Source organism: Lycorma delicatula, chromosome 4 (genome assembly GCF_047948215.1).
Source record: "Lycorma delicatula isolate Av1 chromosome 4, ASM4794821v1, whole genome shotgun sequence".
Taxonomy (NCBI): domain Eukaryota; kingdom Metazoa; phylum Arthropoda; class Insecta; order Hemiptera; family Fulgoridae; genus Lycorma; species Lycorma delicatula.
In genome coordinates this window covers 85327342-85344773 of record NC_134458.1, presented here as the reverse complement: position 1 = coordinate 85344773, position 17432 = coordinate 85327342, and the positions used below count along the sequence as shown (strand labels likewise).

Below are 17432 nucleotides of genomic sequence, written 5' to 3'. Positions count from 1 at the left end.
TAGTTGGTGTAAGGAATATTAAAGCGGTTTTGAATGTTTTTTTTCAGTTGTGAAAAGAAGATGGTGGAAAGCAAGGGCTGTATGAACCTGAAATCTATCCGAAAACGTGTTGGAAGGGTGAAAGACAACGTAATAATTAGTAAAAACTTACCTAGAAGTTTAAATTTAGAACTGTTACACTATAGGTATTTTTAAGTTATTCAGTAATCGGAGGCGGTGTACGTGAAGACACTGTTTAACTGAAACACTCCGTACTTTTACCAGATATTATCGATAACATTTACTATAACAAATCTTTTTTTTTCTTTAATTCTTTCTTTATACTTGTAAAATATACAATCCTTAAGCCGAATGACCATAGTAATCTCCTAGGTTATTAGAAAAAGGTTTAAAAATCTTTGTATGGAACTGTGCACTTCACAGTTCCAGCAGGGTGATATTTTGATGTTGTTCAGATGTTTTGTTTTTTTTTGGTCTGTTTATTGAAAGAAGGGGTTCGGAAGGCACACGTGAGGCTGTAAGAAGAGAGAGCACTGTTACTTCGGCAGTGCCGACCCTGGTATGGAACTGTGCCCTCCACAGTTCCAACAGTGTGATATTTTGATGTTGTTCAGATGTTTTGTTTTTTTGGTCTGTTTATTGAAAGAAGGGGTTCGGAAGATATACGTGAGGCTGTAAGGTAGAGAGAGCACTGTTACTTCTGCAGTGCCGATCCTGGTATAGAACTGTGCCCTCCACAGTTCCAGCAGTGTGTTATTTTGATGTTGTTAAGATGTTTTGTTTTTTTTGGTCTGTTTATTGAAAGAAGGGTTTTGGAAGCCACACGTGAGGCTGTAAGAAGAGAGAGCACTGTTACTTCGGCGGTGCCGACCCTAGTATGGAACTGTGCACTCCACAGTTCCAGCAGTGTGATATTTTGATGTTGTTCAGATGTTTTGTTTTTTTTTGGTCTGTTTATTGAAAGAAGGGGTTCAAAAGCTACACGTGAGGCTGTAAGGTAGAGAGAGCACTGTTACATCTGCAGTGCCGACCCTGGTTAAATATATTTTTTTTTTATTCTGCATGTATGGAACGTTCCCTTTTTTTTAGTTTAGTTGGTGTAAGGAATATTAAAGCGGTTTTGAATGTTTTTTTTCAGTTGTGAAAAGAAGATGGTGGAAAGCAAGGGCTGTATGAACCTGAAATCTATCCGAAAACGTGTTGGAAGGGTGAAAGACAAGGTAATAATTAGTAAAAACTTACCTAGAAGTTTAAATTTAGAACTGTTACACTATAGGTATTTTTAAGTTATTCAGTAATCGGAGGCGGTGTACGTGAAGACACTGTTTAACTGAAACACTCCGTACTTTTACCAGATATTATCGATAACATTTACTATAACAAATCTTTTTTTTTCTTTAATTCTTTCTTTATACTTGTAAAATATACAATCCTTAAGCCGAATGACCCTAGTAATCTCCTAGGTTATTAGAAAAAGGTTTAAAAATCTTTGTATGGAACTGTGCACTTCACAGTACCAGCAGGGTGATATTTTGATGTTGTTCAGATGTTTTGTTTTTTTTTGGTCTGTTTATTGAAAGAAGGGGTTCGGAAGCCACACGTGAGACTGTAAGAAGAGAGAGCACTGTTACTTCGGCAGTGCCGACCCTAGTATGGAACTGTGCCCTCCACAGTTCCAGCAGTGTGATATTTAGATGTTGTTCAGATGTTTTGTTTTTGTTTGGTCTGTTTATTGAAAGAAGGGGTTCGGAAGCCACACGTTAAGCTGTAAGAAGAGAGAGCACTGTTACTTCGGCATTGCCGACCCTGGTATGGAACTGTGCCCTCCACAGTTCCAACAGTGTGATATTTTGATGTTGTTCAGATGTTTTGTTTTTTTGGTCTGTTTATTGAAAGAAGGGGTTCGGAAGCTACACGTGAGGTTGTAAGATAGAGAGAGCACTGTTACTTCTGCAGTGCCGATCCTGGTATAGAACTGTGCCCTCCACAGTTCCAGCAGTGTGTTATTTTGATGTTGTTCAGATGTTTTGTTTTTTTTGGTCTGTTTATTGAAAGAAGGGGTTCGGAAGATATACGTGAGGCTGTAAGGTAGAGAGAGCACTGTTACTTCTGCAGTGCCGATCCTTGTATAGAACTGTGCCCTCCACAGTTCCAGCAGTGTGTTATTTTGATGTTGTTCAGATGTTTTGTTTTTTTTTGGTCTGTTTATTGAAAGAAGGGGTTCGGAAGCCACACGTGAGGCTGTAAGAAGAGAGAGCACTGTTACTTCTGCAGTGCCGATCCTGGTATAGAACTGAGCCCTCCACAGTTCCAGCAGTGTGTTATTTTGATGTTGTTCAGATGTTTTGTTTTTTTTGGTCTGTTTATTGAAAGAAGGGGTTCGGAAGCCACACGTGAGGCTGCAAGAAGAGAGAGCACTGTGACTTCGGCAGTGCCGACCCTAGTATAGAACTGTGCCCTCCACAGTTCCAACAGTGTGATATTTTGATGGTGTTCAGATGTTTTGTTTTTTTGGTCTGTTTATTGAAAGAAGGGGATCGGAAGATATACGTGAGGCTGTAAGGTAGAGAGAGCACTGTTACTTCTGCAGTGCCGATCCTGGTATAGAACTGTGCCCTCCACAGTTCCAGCAGTGTGTTATTTTGATGTTGTTCAGATGTTTTGTTTTTTTTGGTCTGTTTATTGAAAGAAGGGGTTCGGAAGATACACGTGAGGCTGTAAGGTAGAGAGAGCACTGTTACATCTGCAGTGCCGACCCTGGTTAAATATATTTTTTTTTTTATTTTGCATGTATGGAACGTTCCCTTTTTTTAGTTTAGTTTGTATAAGGAATAATAAAGCGGTTTTGAATGTTTTTTTTCAGTTGTGAAAAGAAGATGGTGGAAAGCAAGTGCTGTATGAACCTGAAATCTATCCGAAAACGTGTTGGAAGGGTGAAAGACAAGGTAATAATTAGTAAAAACTTACCTAGAAGTTTAAATTTAGAACTGTTACACTATAGGTATTTTTAAGTTATTCAGTAATCGGAGGCGGTGTACGTGAAGACACTGTTTAACTGAAACACTCCGTACTTTTACCAGATATTATCGATAACATTTACTATAACAAATCTTTTTTTTTCTTTAATTCTTTCTTTATACTTGTAAAATATACAATCCTTAAGCCGAATGACCCTAGTAATCTCCTAGGTTATTAGAAAAAGGTTTAAAAATCTTTGTATGGAACTGTGCACTTCACAGTTCCAGCAGGGTGATATTTTGATGTTGTTCAGATGTTTTGTTTTTTTTTGGTCTGTTTATTGAAAGAAGGGGTTCGGAAGCCACAAGTGAGGCTGTAAGAAGAGAGAGCACTGTTACTTCGGCAGTGCCGACCCTAGTATGGATTTGTGCCCTCCACAGTTCCAGCAGTGTGATATTTAGATGTTGTTCAGATATTTTGTTTTTTTTTGGTCTGTTTATTGAAAGAAGGGGTTCGGAAGCCACACGTTAAGCTGTAGGAGAGAGAGCACTGTTACTTCGGCAGTGCCGACCCTGGTATGGAACTGTGCCCTCCACAGTTCCAACAGTGTGATATTTTGATGTTGTTCAGATGTTTTGTTTTTTTGGTCTGTTTATTGAAAGAAGGGGTTCGGAAGCTACACGTGAGGCTGTAAGATAGAGAGAGCACTGTTACTTCTGCAGTGCCGATCCTGGTATAGAACTGTGCCCTCCACAGTTCCAGCAGTGTGTTATTTTGATGTTGTTCAGATGTTTTGTTTTTTTTGGTCTGTTTATTGAAAGAAGGGGTTCGGAAGCCACACGTGAGGCTGTAAGAAGAGAGAGCACTGTTACTTCGGCAGTGCCGACCCTAGTATGGAACTGTGCACTCCACAGTTCCAGCAGTGTGATATTTAGATGTTGTTCAGATGTTTTGTTTTTGTTTGGTCTGTTTATTGAAAGAAGGGGTTCGGAAGCCACACGTTAAGCTGTAAGAAGAGAGAGCACTGTTACTTCGGCAGTGCCGACCCTGGTATGGAACGGTGCCCTCCACAGTTCCAACAGTGTGTTATTTTGATGTTGTTCAGATGTTTTGTTTTTTTTGGTCTGTTTATTGAATGAAGGGGTTCGGAAGCCACACGTGAGGCTGTAAGAAGAGAGAGCACTGTTACTTCGGCAGTGCCGACCCTAGTATGGAACTGTGCACTCCACAGTTCCAGCAGTGTGAGATTTTGATATTGTTCAGCTGTTTTGTTTTTTTGGTCTGTTTATTGAAAGAAGGGGTTCGGAAGATATACGTGAGGCTGTAAGGTAGAGAGAGCACTGTTACTTCTGCAGTGCCGATCCTGGTATAGAACTGTGCCCTCCACAGTTCCAGCAGTGTGTTATTTTGATGTTGTTCAGATGTTTTGTTTTTTTTGGTCTGTTTATTGAAAGAAGGGGTTCGGAAGCCACACGTGAGGCTGTAAGAAGAGAGAGCACTGTTACTTCGGCGGTGCCGACCCTAGTATGGAACTGTGCACTCCACAGTTCCAGCAGTGTGATATTTTGATGTTGTTCAGATGTTTTGTTTTTTTTTGGTCTGTTTATTGAAAGAAGGGGTTCAAAAGCTACACGTGAGGCTGTAAGGTAGAGAGAGCACTGTTACATCTGCAGTGCCGACCCTGGTTAAATATATTTTTTTTTTATTCTGCATGTATGGAACGTTCCCTTTTTTTTAGTTTAGTTGGTGTAAGGAATATTAAAGCGGTTTTGAATGTTTTTTTTCAGTTGTGAAAAGAAGATGGTGGAAAGCAAGGGCTGTATGAACCTGAAATCTATCCGAAAACGTGTTGGAAAGGTGAAAGACAAGGTAATAATTAGTAAAAACTTACCTAGAAATTTAAATTTAGAACTGTTACACTATAGGTATTTTTAAGTTATTCAGTAATCGGAGGCGGTGTACGTGAAGACACTGTTTAACTGAAACACTCCGTACTTTTACCAGATATTATCGATAACATTTACTATAACAAATCTTTTTTTTTCTTTAATTCTTTCTTTATTTTTGTAAAATATACAATCCTTAAGCCGAATGACCCTAGTAATCTCCTAGGTTATTAGAAAAAGGTTTAAAAATCTTTGTATGGAACTGTGCACTTCACAGTTCCAGCAGTGTGTTATTTTGATGTTGTTCAGATGTTTTTTTTTTTTTGGTCTGTTTATTGAAAGAAGGGGTTCGGAAGATATACGTGAGGCTGTAAGGTAGAGAGAGCACTGTTACATCTGCAGTGCCGACCCTGGTTAAATATATTTTTTTTTTATTCTGCATGTATGGAACGTTCCCTTTTTTTTAGTTTAGTTGGTGTAAGGAATATTAAAGCGGTTTTGAATGTTTTTTTTCAGTTGTGAAAAGAAGATGGTGGAAAGCAAGGGCTGTATGAACCTGAAATCTATCCGAAACCGTGTTGGAAGGGTGAAAGACAACGTAATAATTAGTAAAAACTTACCTAGAAGTTTAAATTTAGAACTGTTACACTATAGGTATTTTTAAGTTATTCAGTAATCGGAGGCGGTGTACGTGAAGACACTGTTTAACTGAAACACTCCGTACTTTTACCAGATATTATCGATAACATTTACTATAACAAATCTTTTTTTTCTTTAATTCTTTCTTTATACTTGTAAAATATACAATCCTTAAGCCGAATGACCCTAGTAATCTCCTAGGTTATTAGAAAAAGGTTTAAAAATCTTTGTATGGAACTGTGCACTTCACAGTTCCAGCAGGGTGATATTTTGATGTTGTTCAGATGTTTTGTTTTTTTTTGGTCTGTTTATTGAAAGAAGGGGTTCGGAAGCCACACGTGAGGCTGTAAGAAGAGAGAGCACTGTTACTTCGGCAGTGCCGACCCTGGTATGGAACTGTGCCCTCCACAGTTCCAACAGTGTGATATTTTTATGTTGTTCAGATGTTTTGTTTTTTTGGTCTGTTTATTGAAAGAAGGGGTTCGGAAGCTACACGTGAGGTTGTAAGATAGAGAGAGCACTGTTACTTCTGCAGTGCCGATCCTGGTATAGAACTGTGCCCTCCACAGTTCCAGCAGTGTGTTATTTTGATGTTGTTCAGATGTTTTGTTTTTTTTGGTCTGTTTATTGAAAGAAGGGGTTCGGAAGCCACACGTGAGGCTGTAAGAAGAGAGAGCACTGTTACTTCGGCAGTGCCGACCCTGGTATGGAACTGTGCCCTCCACAGTTCCAACAGTGTGATATTTTGATGTTGTTCAGATGTTTTGTTTTTTTGGTCTGTTTATTGAAAGAAGGGGTTCGGAAGATATACGTGAGGCTGTAAGGTAGAGAGAGCACTGTTACTTCTGCAGTGCCGATCCTGGTATAGAACTGTGCCCTCCACAGTTCCAGCAGTGTGTTATTTTGATGTTGTTCAGATGTTTTGTTTTTTTTGGTCTGTTTATTGAAAGAAGGGTTTCGGAAGCCACACGTGAGGCTGTAAGAAGAGAGAGCACTGTTACTTCGGCGGTGCCGACCCTAGTATGGAACTGTGCACTCCACAGTTCCAGCAGTGTGATATTTTGATGTTGTTCAGATGTTTTGTCTTTTTTTGGTCTGTTTATTGAAAGAAGGGGTTCAAAAGCTACACGTGAGGCTGTAAGGTAGAGAGAGCACTGTTACATCTGCAGTGCCGACCCTGGTTAAATATATATTTTTTTTATTCTGCATGTATGGACCGTTCCCTTTTTTTTAGTTTAGTTGGTGTAAGGAATATTAAAGCGGTTTTGAATGTTTTTTTTCAGTTGTGAAAAGAAGATGGTGGAAAGCAAGGGCTGTATGAACCTGAAATCTATCCGAAAACGTGTTGGAAGGGTGAAAGACAACGTAATAATTAGTAAAAACTTACCTAGAAGTTTAAATTTAGAACTGTTACACTATAGGTATTTTTAAGTTATTCAGTAATCGGAGGCGGTGTACGTGAAGACACTGTTTAACTGAAACACTCCGTACTTTTACCAGATATTATCGATAACATTTACTATAACAAATCTTTTTTTTTCTTTAATTCTTTCTTTATACTTGTAAAATATACAATCCTTAAGCCGAATGACCCTAGTAATCTCCTAGGTTATTAGAAAAAGGTTTAAAAATCTTTGTATGGAACTGTGCACTTCACAGTTCCAGCAGGGTGATATTTTGATGTTGTTCAGATGTTTTGTTTTTTTTTGGTCTGTTTATTGAAAGAAGGGGTTCGGAAGCCACACGTTAAGCTGTAAGAAGAGAGAGCACTGTTACTTCGGCAGTGCCGACACTGGTATGGAACTGTGCCCTCCACAGTTCCAACAGTGTGATATTTTGATGTTGTTCAGATGTTTTGTTTTTTTGGTCTGTTTATTGAAAGAAGGGGTTCGGAAGCTACACGTGAGGTTGTAAGATAGAGAGAGCACTGTTACTTCTGCAGTGCCGATCCTGGTATAGAACTGTGCCCTCCACAGTTCCAGCAGTGTGTTATTTTGATGTTGTTCAGATGTTTTGTTTTTTTTGGTCTGTTTATTGAAAGAAGGGGTTCGGAAGATATACGTGAGGCTGTAAGGTAGAGAGAGCACTGTTTCTTCTGCAGTGCCGATCCTTGTATAGAACTGTGCCCTCCACAGTTCCAGCAGTGTGTTATTTTGATGTTGTTCAGATGTTTTGTTTTTTTTTGGTCTGTTTATTGAAAGAAGGGGTTCGGAAGCCACACGTTAAGCTGTAAGAAGAGAGAGCACTGTTACTTCGGCAGTGCCGACCCTGGTATGGAACTGTGCCCTCCACAGTTCCAACAGTGTGATATTTTGATGTTGTTCAGATGTTTTGTTTTTTTGGTCTGTTTATTGAAAGAAGGGGTTCGGAAGCTACACGTGAGGTTGTAAGATAGAGGGAGCACTGTTACTTCTGCAGTGCCGATCCTGGTATAGAACTGTGCCCTCCACAGTTCCAGCAGTGTGTTATTTTGATGTTGTTCAGATGTTTTGTTTTTTTTGGTCTGTTTATTGAAAGAAGGGTTTCGGAAGCCACACGTGAGGCTGTAAGAAGAGAGAGCACTGTTACTTCGGCGGTGCCGACCCTAGTATGGAACTGTGCACTCCACAGTTCCAGCAGTGTGATATTTTGATGTTGTTCAGATGTTTTGTTTTTTTTTGGTCTGTTTATTGAAAGAAGGGGTTCAAAAGCTACACGTGAGGCTGTAAGGTAGAGAGAGCACTGTTACATCTGCAGTGCCGACCCTGGTTAAATATATTTTTTTTTTATTCTGCATGTATGGAACGTTCCCTTTTTTTTAGTTTAGTTGGTGTAAGGAATATTAAAGCGGTTTTGAATGTTTTTTTTCAGTTGTGAAAAGAAGATGGTGGAAAGCAAGGGCTGTATGAACCTGAAATCTATCCGAAAACGTGTTGGAAGGGTGAAAGAACGTAATAATTAGTAAAAACTTACCTAGAAGTTTAAATTTAGAACTGTTACACTATAGGTATTTTTAAGTTATTCAGTAATCGGAGGCGGTGTACGTGAAGACACTGTTTAACTGAAACACTCCGTACTTTTACCAGATATTATCGATAACATTTACTATAACAAATCTTTTTTTTTCTTTAATTCTTTCTTTATACTTGTAAAATATACAATCCTTAAGCCGAATGACCCTAGTAATCTCCTAGGTTATTAGAAAAAGGTTTAAAAATCTTTGTATGGAACTGTGCACTTCACAGTTCCAGCAGGGTGATATTTTGATGTTGTTCAGATGTTTTGTTTTTTTTTGGTCTGTTTATTGAAAGAAGGGGTTCGGAAGCCACAAGTGAGGCTGTAAGAAGAGAGAGCACTGTTACTTCGGCAGTGCCGACCCTAGTATGGATTTGTGCCCTCCACAGTTCCAGCAGTGTGATATTTAGATGTTGTTCAGATATTTTGTTTTTTTTTTGGTCTGTTTATTGAAAGAAGGGGTTCGGAAGCCACACGTTAAGCTGTAAGAGAGAGAGCACTGTTACTTCGGCAGTGCCGACCCTGGTATGGAACTGTGCCCTCCACAGTTCCAACAGTGTGATATTTTGATGTTGTTCAGATGTTTTGTTTTTTTGGTCTGTTTATTGAAAGAAGGGGTTCGGAAGCTACACGTGAGGCTGTAAGATAGAGAGAGCACTGTTACTTCTGCAGTGCCGATCCTGGTATAGAACTGTGCCTTCCACAGTTCCAGCAGTGTGTTATTTTGATGTTGTTCAGATGTTTTGTTTTTTTTGGTCTGTTTATTGAAAGAAGGGGTTCGGAAGCCACACGTGAGGCTGTAAGAAGAGAGAGCACTGTTACTTCGGCAGTGCCGACCCTAGTATGGAACTGTGCACTCCACAGTTCCAGCAGTGTGATATTTAGATGTTGTTCAGATGTTTTGTTTTTGTTTGGTCTGTTTATTGAAAGAAGGGGTTCGGAAGCCACACGTTAAGCTGTAAGAAGAGAGAGCACTGTTACTTCGGCAGTGCCGACCCTGGTATGGAACTGTGCCCTCCAGAGTTCCAACAGTGTGTTATTTTGATGTTGTTCAGATGTTTTGTTTTTTTTGGTCTGTTTATTGAATGAAGGGGTTCGGAAGCCACACGTGAGGCTGTAAGAAGAGAGAGCACTGTTACTTCGGCAGTGCCGACCCTAGTATGGAACTGTGCACTCCACAGTTCCAGCAGTGTGAGATTTTGATATTGTTCAGCTGTTTTGTTTTTTTGGTCTGTTTATTGAAAGAAGGGGTTCGGAAGATATACGTGAGGCTGTAAGGTAGAGAGAGCACTGTTACTTCTGCAGTGCCGATCCTGGTATAGAACTGTGCCCTCCACAGTTCCAGCAGTGTGTTATTTTGATGTTGTTCAGATGTTTTGTTTTTTTTGGTCTGTTTATTGAAAGAAGGGGTTCGGAAGCCACACGTGAGGCTGTAAGAAGAGAGAGCACTGTTACTTCGGCGGTGCCGACCCTAGTATGGAACTGTGCACTCCACAGTTCCAGCAGTGTGATATTTTGATGTTGTTCAGATGTTTTGTTTTTTTTTGGTCTGTTTATTGAAAGAAGGGGTTCAAAAGCTACACGTGAGGCTGTAAGGTAGAGAGAGCACTGTTACATCTGCAGTGCCGACCCTGGTTAAATATATTTTTTTTTTATTCTGCATGTATGGAACGTTCCCTTTTTTTTAGTTTAGTTGGTGTAAGGAATATTAAAGCGGTTTTGAATGTTTTTTTTCAGTTGTGAAAAGAAGATGGTGGAAAGCAAGGGCTGTATGAACCTGAAATGTATCCGAAAACGTGTTGGAAAGGTGAAAGACAAGGTAATAATTAGTAAAAACTTACCTAGAAATTTAAATTTAGAACTGTTACACTATAGGTATTTTTAAGTTATTCAGTAATCGGAGGCGGTGTACGTGAAGACACTGTTTAACTGAAACACTCCGTACTTTTACCAGATATTATCGATAACATTTACTATAACAAATCTTTTTTTTTCTTTAATTCTTTCTTTATTTTTGTAAAATATACAATCCTTAAGCCGAATGACCCTAGTAATCTCCTAGGTTATTAGAAAAAGGTTTAAAAATCTTTGTATGGAACTGTGCACTTCACAGTTCCAGCAGTGTGTTATTTTGATGTTGTTCAGATGTTTTTTTTTTTTTGGTCTGTTTATTGAAAGAAGGTGTTCGGAAGATATACGTGAGGCTGTAAGGTAGAGAGAGCACTGTTACATCTGCAGTGCCGACCCTGGTTAAATATATTTTTTTTTTATTCTGCATGTATGGAACGTTCCCTTTTTTTTAGTTTAGTTGGTGTAAGGAATATTAAAGCGGTTTTGAATGTTTTTTTTCAGTTGTGAAAAGAAGATGGTGGAAAGCAAGGGCTGTATGAACCTGAAATCTATCCGAAACCGTGTTGGAAGGGTGAAAGACAACGTAATAATTAGTAAAAACTTACCTAGAAGTTTAAATTTAGAACTGTTACACTATAGGTATTTTTAAGTTATTCAGTAATCGGAGGCGGTGTACGTGAAGACACTGTTTAACTGAAACACTCCGTACTTTTACCAGATATTATCGATAACATTTACTATAACAAATCTTTTTTTTTCTTTAATTCTTTCTTTATACTTGTAAAATATACAATCCTTAAGCCGAATGACCCTAGTAATCTCCTAGGTTATTAGAAAAAGGTTTAAAAATCTTTGTATGGAACTGTGCACTTCACAGTTCCAGCAGGGTGATATTTTGATGTTGTTCAGATGTTTTGTTTTTTTTTGGTCTGTTTATTGAAAGAAGGGGTTCGGAAGCCACACGTGAGGCTGTAAGAAGAGAGAGCACTGTTACTTCGGCAGTGCCGACCCTAGTATGGAACTGTGCCTTCCACAGTTCCAGCAGTGTAATATTTAGATGTTGTTCAGATGTTTTGTTTTTGTTTGGTCTGTTTATTGAAAGAAGGGGTTCGGAAGCAACACGTTAAGCTGTAAGAAGAGAGAGCACTGTTACTTCGGCAGTGCCGACCCTGGTATGGAACTGTGCCCTCCACAGTTCCAACAGTGTGATATTTTTATGTTGTTCAGATGTTTTGTTTTTTTGGTCTGTTTATTGAAAGAAGGGGTTCGGAAGCTACACGTGAGGTTGTAAGATAGAGAGAGCACTGTTACTTCGGCAGTGCCGACCCTGGTATGGAACTGTGCCCTCCACAGTTCCAACAGTGTGATATTTTTATGTTGTTCAGATGTTTTGTTTTTTTGGTCTGTTTATTGAAAGAAGGGGTTCGGAAGCTACACGTGAGGTTGTAAGATAGAGAGAGCACTGTTACTTCTGCAGTGCCGATCCTGGTATAGAACTGTGCCCTCCACAGTTCCAGCAGTGTGTTATTTTGATGTTGTTCAGATGTTTTGTTTTTTTTGGTCTGTTTATTGAAAGAAGGGGTTCGGAAGATATACGTGAGGCTGTAAGGTAGAGAGAGCACTGTTACTTCTGCAGTGCCGATCCTTGTATAGAACTGTGCCCTCCACAGTTCCAGCAGTGTGTTATTTTGATGTTGTTCAGATGTTTTGTTTTTTTTGGTCTGTTTATTGAAAGAAGGGGTTCGGAAGCCACACGTGAGGCTGTAAGAAGAGAGAGCACTGTTACTTCGGCAGTGCCGACCCTGGTATGGAACTGTGCCCTCCACAGTTCCAACAGTGTGATATTTTGATGTTGTTCAGATGTTTTGTTTTTTTGGTCTGTTTATTGAAAGAAGGGGTTCGGAAGATATACGTGAGGCTGTAAGGTAGAGAGAGCACTGTTACTTCTGCAGTGCCGATCCTGGTATAGAACTGTGCCCTCCACAGTTCCAGCAGTGTGTTATTTTGATGTTGTTCAGATGTTTTGTTTTTTTTGGTCTGTTTATTGAAAGAAGGGTTTCGGAAGCCACACGTGAGGCTGTAAGAAGAGAGAGCACTGTTACTTCGGCGGTGCCGACCCTAGTATGGAACTGTGCACTCCACAGTTCCAGCAGTGTGATATTTTGATGTTGTTCAGATGTTTTGTCTTTTTTTGGTCTGTTTATTGAAAGAAGGGGTTCAAAAGCTACACGTGAGGCTGTAAGGTAGAGAGAGCACTGTTACATCTGCAGTGCCGACCCTGGTTAAATATATTTTTTTTTTATTCTGCATGTATGGAACGTTCCCTTTTTTTTAGTTTAGTTGGTGTAAGGAATATTAAAGCGGTTTTGAATGTTTTTTTTCAGTTGTGAAAAGAAGATGGTGGAAAGCAAGGGCTGTATGAACCTGAAATCTATCCGAAAACGTGTTGGAAGGGTGAAAGACAACGTAATAATTAGTAATAACTTACCTAGAAGTTTAAATTTAGAACTGTTACACTATAGGTATTTTTAAGTTATTCAGTAATCGGAGGCGGTGTACGTGAAGACACTGTTTAACTGAAACACTCCGTACTTTTACCAGATATTATCGATAACATTTACTATAACAAATCTTTTTTTTTCTTTAATTCTTTCTTTATACTTGTAAAATATACAATCCTTAAGCCGAATGACCCTAGTAATCTCCTAGGTTATTAGAAAAAGGTTTAAAAATCTTTGTATGGAACTGTGCACTTCACAGTTCCAGCAGGGTGATATTTTGATGTTGTTCAGATGTTTTGTTTTTTTTTGGTCTGTTTATTGAAAGAAGGGGTTCGGAAGCCACACGTGAGGCTGTAAGAAGAGAGAGCACTGTTACTTCGGCAGTGCCGACCCTAGTATGGAACTGTGCCCTCCACAGTTCCAGCAGTGTGATATTTAGATGTTGTTCAGATGTTTTGTTTTTGTTTGGTCTGTTTATTGAAAGAAGGGGTTCGGAAGCCACACGTTAAGCTGTAAGAAGAGAGAGCACTGTTACTTCGGCAGTGCCGACCCTGGTATGGAACTGTGCCCTCCACAGTTCCAACAGTGTGATATTTTGATGTTGTTCAGATGTTTTGTTTTTTTGGTCTGTTTATTGAAAGAAGGGGTTCGGAAGCTACACGTGAGGTTGTAAGATAGAGGGAGCACTGTTACTTCTGCAGTGCCGATCCTGGTATAGAACTGTGCCCTCCACAGTTCCAGCAGTGTGTTATTTTGATGTTGTTCAGAATTTTTGTTTTTTTTGGTCTGTTTATTGAAAGAAGGGTTTCGGAAGCCACACGTGAGGCTGTAAGAAGAGAGAGCACTGTTACTTCGGCGGTGCCGACCCTAGTATGGAACTGTGCACTCCACAGTTCCAGCAGTGTGATATTTTGATGTTGTTCAGATGTTTTGTTTTTTTTTGGTCTGTTTATTGAAAGAAGGGGTTCAAAAGCTACACGTGAGGCTGTAAGGTAGAGAGAGCACTGTTACATCTGCAGTGCCGACCCTGGTTAAATATATTTTTTTTTTATTCTGCATGTATGGAACGTTCCCTTTTTTTTAGTTTAGTTGGTGTAAGGAATATTAAAGCGGTTTTGAATGTTTTTTTTCAGTTGTGAAAAGAAGATGGTGGAAAGCAAGGGCTGTATGAACCTGAAATCTATCCGAAAACGTGTTGGAAGGGTGAAAGAACGTAATAATTAGTAAAAACTTACCTAGAAGTTTAAATTTAGAACTGTTACACTATAGGTATTTTTAAGTTATTCAGTAATCGGAGGCGGTGTACGTGAAGACACTGTTTAACTGAAACACTCCGTACTTTTACCAGATATTATCGATAACATTTACTATAACAAATCTTTTTTTTTTCTTTAATTCTTTCTTTATACTTGTAAAATATACAATCCTTAAGCCGAATGACCCTAGTAATCTCCTAGGTTATTAGAAAAAGGTTTAAAAATCTTTGTATGGAACTGTGCACTTCACAGTACCAGCAGGGTGATATTTTGATGTTGTTCAGATGTTTTGTTTTTTTTTGGTCTGTTTATTGAAAGAAGGGGTTCGGAAGCCACACGTGAGGCTGTAAGAAGAGAGAGCACTGTTACTTCGGCAGTGCCGACCCTAGTATGGAACTGTGCCCTCCACAGTACCAGCAGTGTGATATTTAGATGTTGTTCAGATGTTTTGTTTTTGTTTGGTCTGTTTATTGAAAGAAGGGGTTCGGAAGCCACACGTGAGGCTGTAAGAAGAGAGAGCACTGTTACTTCGGCAGTGCCGACCCTGGTATGGAACTGTGCCCTCCACAGTTCCAACAGTGTGATATTTTGATGTTGTTCAGATGTTTTGTTTTTTTGGTCTGTTTATTGAAAGAAGGGGTTCGGAAGATATACGTGAGGCTGTAAGGTAGAGAGAGCACTGTTACTTCTGCAGTGCCGATCCTGGTATAAAACTGTGCCCTCCACAGTTCCAGCAGTGTGTTATTTTGATGTTGTTCAGATGTTTTGTTTTTTTTGGTCTGTTTATTGAAAGAAGGGTTTCGGAAGCCACACGTGAGGCTGTAAGAAGAGAGAGCACTGTTACATCGGCGGTGCCGACCCTAGTATGGAACTGTGCACTCCACAGTTCCAGCAGTGTGATATTTTGATGTTGTTCAGATGTTTTGTTTTTTTTTGGTCTGTTTATTGAAAGAAGGGGTTCAAAAGCTACACGTGAGGCTGTAAGGTAGAGAGAGCACTGTTACATCTGCAGTGCCGACCCTGGTTAAATATATTTTTTTTTTATTCTGCATGTATGGAACGTTCCCTTTTTTTTAGTTTAGTTGGTGTAAGGAATATTAAAGCGGTTTTGAATGTTTTTTTTCAGTTGTGAAAAGAAGATGGTGGAAAGCAAGGGCTGTATGAACCTGAAATCTATCCGAAACCGTGTTGGAAGGGTGAAAGACAACGTAATAATTAGTAAAAACTTACCTAGAAGTTTAAATTTAGAACTGTTACACTATAGGTATTTTTAAGTTATTCAGTAATCGGAGGCGGTGTACGTGAAGACACTGTTTAACTGAAACACTCCGTACTTTTACCAGATATTATCGATAACATTTACTATAACAAATCTTTTTTTTTCTTTAATTCTTTCTTTATACTTGTAAAATATACAATCCTTAAGCCGAATGACCCTAGTAATCTCCTAGGTTATTAGAAAAAGGTTTAAAAATCTTTGTATGGAACTGTGCACTTCACAGTTCCAGCAGGGTGATATTTTGATGTTGTTCAGATGTTTTGTTTTTTTTTGGTCTGTTTATTGAAAGAAGGGGTTCGGAAGCTACACGTGAGGTTGTAAGATAGAGAGAGCACTGTTACTTCTGCAGTGCCGATCCTGGTATAGAACTGTGCCCTCCACAGTTCCAGCAGTGTGTTATTTTGATGTTGTTCAGATGTTTTGTTTTTTTTGGTCTGTTTATTGAAAGAAGGGTTTCGGAAGCCACACGTGAGGCTGTAAGAAGAGAGAGCACTGTTACTTCGGCGGTGCCGACCCTAGTATGGAACTGTGCACTCCACAGTTCCAGCAGTGTGATATTTTGATGTTGTTCAGATGTTTTGTTTTTTTTTGGTCTGTTTATTGAAAGAAGGGGTTCAAAAGCTACACGTGAGGCTGTAAGGTAGAGAGAGCACTGTTACATCTGCAGTGCCGACCCTGGTTAAATATATTTTTTTTTTATTCTGCATGTATGGAACGTTCCCTTTTTTTTAGTTTAGTTGGTGTAAGGAATATTAAAGCGGTTTTGAATGTTTTTTTTCAGTTGTGAAAAGAAGATGGTGGAAAGCAAGGGCTGTATGAACCTGAAATCTATCCGAAAACGTGTTGGAAGGGTGAAAGACAACGTAATAATTAGTAAAAACTTACCTAGAAGTTTAAATTTAGAACTGTTACACTATAGGTATTTTTAAGTTATTCAGTATTCGGAGGCGGTGTACGTGAAGACACTGTTTAACTGAAACACTCCGTACTTTTACCAGATATTATCGATAACATTTAGTATAACAAATCTTTTTTTTTCTTTAATTCTTTCTTTATACTTGTAAAATATACAATCCTTAAGCCGAATGACCCTAGTAATCTCCTAGGTTATTAGAAAAAGGTTTAAAAATCTTTGTATGGAACTGTGCACTTCACAGTTCCAGCAGGGTGATATTTTGATGTTGTTCAGATGTTTTGTTTTTTTTTGGTCTGTTTATTGAAAGAAGGGGTTCGGAAGCCACACGTGAGGCTGTAAGAAGAGGGAGCACTGTTACTTCGGCAGTGCCGACCCTAGTATGGAACTGTGCCCTCCACAGTTCCAGCAGTGTGTTATTTAGATGTTGTTCAGATGTTTTGTTTTTGTTTGGTCTGTTTATTGAAAGAAGGGGTTCGGAAGCCACACGTTAAGCTGTAAGAAGAGAGAGCACTGTTACTTCTGCAGTGCCGATCCTGGTATAGAACTGTGCCCTCCACAGTTCCAGCAGTGTGTTATTTTGATGTTGTTCAGATGTTTTGTTTTTTTTGGTCTGTTTATTGAAAGAAGGGGTTCGGAAGCCACACGTGAGGCTGTAAGAAGTGAGAGCACTGTTACTTCGGCAGTGCCGACCCTGGTATGGAACTGTGCCCTCCACAGTTCCAACAGTGTGATATTTTGATGTTGTTCAGATGTTTTGTTTTTTTGGTCTGTTTATTGAAAGAAGGGGTTCGGAAGATATACGTGAGGCTGTAAGGTAGAGAGAGCACTGTTACTTCTGCAGTGCCGATCCTGGTATAAAACTGTGCCCTCCACAGTTCCAGCAGTGTGTTATTTTGATGTTGTTCAGATGTTTTGTTTTTTTTGGTCTGTTTATTGAAAGAAGGGTTTCGGAAGCCACACGTGAGGCTGTAAGAAGAGAGAGCACTGTTACTTCGGCGGTGCCGACCCTAGTATGGAACTGTGCACTCCACAGTTCCAGCAGTGTGATATTTTGATGTTGTTCAGATGTTTTGTTTTTTTTTGGTCTGTTTATTGAAAGAAGGGGTTCAAAAGCTACACGTGAGGCTGTAAGGTAGAGAGAGCACTGTTACA

General features: G+C 39.3%; 1 long non-coding RNA gene across 1 annotated transcript in view; it reads right to left on the bottom strand.

The window, feature by feature from the left end:
* The window catches only part of LOC142322891 (uncharacterized), a 75902-nt gene that overhangs the window by 1894 nt on the left and 56576 nt on the right, over positions 1–17432 (bottom strand). The gene's annotated exons all lie outside the window — the stretch shown is intronic.